The 3,425-nt window shown below is 35.3% G+C and overlaps 1 pseudogene; it reads left to right on the top strand.

Moving 5' to 3' along the window:
* The first annotated feature begins 1,669 nt into the window (after nt 1-1,669).
* LOC132491204 (coiled-coil domain-containing protein 90B, mitochondrial-like) lies at nt 1,670-2,567 on the top strand (annotated as a pseudogene).
* The last annotated feature ends 858 nt before the right edge of the window (nt 2,568-3,425 follow it).

Raw genomic sequence — 3,425 nt, 5'->3', positions numbered from 1 at the left:
ATAGAGGGAAAGCAAATTAGAAAGTCCTCCTATCTCTCCACTGGATTTAGCCAAGGCAGGACTGTGACAGCTAGAGTCAGCGTTTTTGAAAAAATTCTGCTCTCTTGAAAAATTTTGCATCTCTATACAATTCTATACCACTGTTGTAAACGTTCTGACCTGCCTTCTTACCAAATTAACCTAAATCCTTTCTATTTTCAACATTAATGGAATCCTCTAGAGTCCTGCTGATATATATTAAAATATATTTATTGGTTAATTTGAATTCCAGCATTTTGTACCTCATTTCCAGCACTCCTGTTAAATCTGAACAGCTTTGAGCTTTAGCATTAAAAACTTACAAATTAAGATACATACAGTACATCTTACAATTATCAGATCAAAACAACTTAACTTTTATTGGAGTATAGAATAGCAAATTTAACTTTCTGATAAAATAGAAAATGAAGGCTGTCTGTGTGAAAGAGTTAATTGGATTTCAATGAGTGTTTTCTAGCTGATGAGGGGGCGTCTTTATTGGCCAATGAATACTTGACCTCCTGGTTTTAAGGACAGGTGAAAAGTTTTTATTTCTAGAGGGTTTTGAAGTCCAAAGTTCCCAATAACTGAAAACTAATTTCTGTTAATATTACTTTGCTCAAGTATGATCACAAGTTTCTTAGAATATCTGGTTACCATGTCTTTGAAGCCTGAGTAAGTATTGATGAGGCTCTACCCTTTAATGCCATGGTGTTAAGAGAGTTATCAAAGCACTATTTTGAAAAGCAACTTCAACTGCAGCTCATATTGTAAAAGATAAAATAAAGAACACTCCCAAGCCATTTCATAAAATATATTGATAAACAGATTTTTTTTTAAGGAGAATTGCATCCTGTGTTGGAGAGGATTGGTTATCATACTCAAATAGCATTTAACCTAGTTCTGAAAAATTAAATATGCTCATTAGTTTCTGTTGTTAAGATCTTCATAGTGTTTTGATATAAGCTTTGTACATAACTAAATGGAGTTTTAAAAACAGCAACTTGATAGTATAAGTTATTTACACAAATAAAATTGCAAATAAGTATTTGTGATGTATGTGTGGGGTGAAAGTGGAGCTGTCTTAGGAAAGTATGGTGGAATGGGGAAAGGAGACACATACCTCGTTTTTGCCCTCATCTTTGCCCTGAATCCAAACTAGCCATTTTTCTTTCTCTTTGGGAGAAATCTTTCAAACAAATTTAACAAACATACTTATGCTCATGTTCAAAATGGATGTTGGAAAAGAATACCAAGCAAACAAAACCTAGCATCGCAACTAAAAGGCATACAAATTATTTTAGAAATTTGCTGCTGTAAGGTACCAGAGGAAAGTATTTTCAGGTCCGTCCACAGCGATTTTCAAATGGGGTCATCTCTCCTCCTGTCAAAGTTTAATGACAAAGTGTTGTTCTCTCCTTGAGAGAACTGGATGAAAAATACTATTTGTGTATCCAGCATTATTAGTTTTAAAATTCAGTGTGTAATTATATAGTGTTATGATGCCTTTAAAATAAATCTATTCTGAAACTTGCAAGGTGGAATTCACTAGTGAGATGGAATTCACTAGCAATAGAGTTTTGTCAAATGTATCAAAAAGAATGCAGAGTTTGAGATTTTGCCCTCTCTTGCCAGCTGCAAAGCTGAGGACATGTGGAGCCACTGGGTTTGGTGGCTCCTGCGTTCTGAAGGCAGCGGGGGCCTCCGGGTTTCAACTCCCCACGGGCCTATTTCCCCGGCCCTGTGGAGAGATTTCTTCACTGCCACAACCAAAGAAAGATAATATATGAGGCGAGTGGACATAACCTCTTTAGGACAAAGGAAATTAACTTTTGATACCCGTGCATTGGTTCAGGACTTGGAAACTCATGGATTTGACAAAGCACAAGCAGAAACAATTGTATCAGCATTAACCACCTTATCAAATGTCAGCCTCCATACTATCTATAAGGAGATGGTCACTCAAGTTCAACAGGAAATAACAGTACAACAGTTAATGGCTCATTTGGACTCCATCAGGAAAGACATGGTCATCCTAGAGAAAAGTGAATTTGCAAATCTGCGAGCAGAGAACCAGAAAATGAAAATTGAATTAGAACAAGTTAAGCAACAACTGATAAATAAAACCAGTCGAATCAGAGCAGATAATAAACTGTATATCAACCTAGAAAGGAGCAGAGTAACAAATATGTTTACAGATCAAGAAAAGAAACTTAGGGAAGCAACCACAGAATTTACCAAAAATGAAACCAAAACCAGAGTTATATTTCAGAGACTGGTAACAAAATTGACACCGAAATTGCTTATTTAAAAACCCTAATGGAGTCTAACAAACTTGAGACAATTGGTTACCTTGCAACCTCAGTGTTTACTTGCCTGGCAATAGCATTGGGACTTTATAGGCTCTGGAAGTAACAGTGAAACTACTATATTATGCTCCTACTGCTGCTGCTGTTGACTACTTAGAAAAAACACTGTGCCAGGATGGACTTACTCTGAACATTGAAAGCTGCAGTAGAAACTTAATACAAGATTATTTAAAGTACATATGGACTAAAGGAAATGTTTTAGAATGGGAAGGTGTATTTTGTCTTTGTTTTTTATATATGTCTTTATTGTATTATGTTGAAAAGATGCCGTTCAAAACCTGATTGATTTGAGATAGGCCTTTTGTCTTTATCCTTTTGATAGCTCATAGAAACTGAAGCAGAGTTTTCTTGTTTGGTTGAACAACTGTAAATCATACAGGATTTCTTTGGTATGTGTTACAAATTTGTTTAGTTATAAATAGGGAATCTAAAGTATAGAGTAATCAAAAGACTGACCTTGTATGGTCCAGCAAGTGAGAATCAGAGGCTCTCCAACTAAATTTCTTTCAAAGAGCTAACAGCTGGGTTGTTATCAAAACAAAACTTTCTGTATTTTGATTCAAAATATCTCAGAATCCTCTTGCCTAAGGAAATTCTTGGCACACTGTAGATAAATATGTGTTGGATTAATAAATAAAGACCATATAGATTCCATGTTTAAAAAAAAGAATACAGAGTCTGAGATCAGTGAGCTACTTGAATCATGATAGTTAATCCTCTGTTTATAAAATACTTAACTAGCTGAAGGTTCTTAGATGTCTTGATTTTTACCTTGGCAGTGGTGGTTTAAGCCAAGAAATCCCACGGAAGACAAATAATTAGTGTGCCATTACTCCCCAGGCATCTGCATAAAGTCTAACACCTGCATGAAAAAAGAAGCATCTATTCTTTTAGACAGTTTAAGGTAACAGCATGGTTGGCATTTTGTAGACACAGCTTCCTATCAGTTCTAAGGGTTGTAGGCTGAGAAGAAACTTAAATCTAAATTGAAAATAGAAGATGAATTAAATTATCAGGATAATTCAGGCAAAAAGCTAA

The sequence above is a fragment of the Mesoplodon densirostris genome, chromosome 5, assembly GCF_025265405.1.
Source record: "Mesoplodon densirostris isolate mMesDen1 chromosome 5, mMesDen1 primary haplotype, whole genome shotgun sequence".
NCBI lineage: Eukaryota > Metazoa > Chordata > Mammalia > Artiodactyla > Ziphiidae > Mesoplodon > Mesoplodon densirostris.
This window is presented reverse-complemented; position numbering and strand designations above follow the sequence as displayed.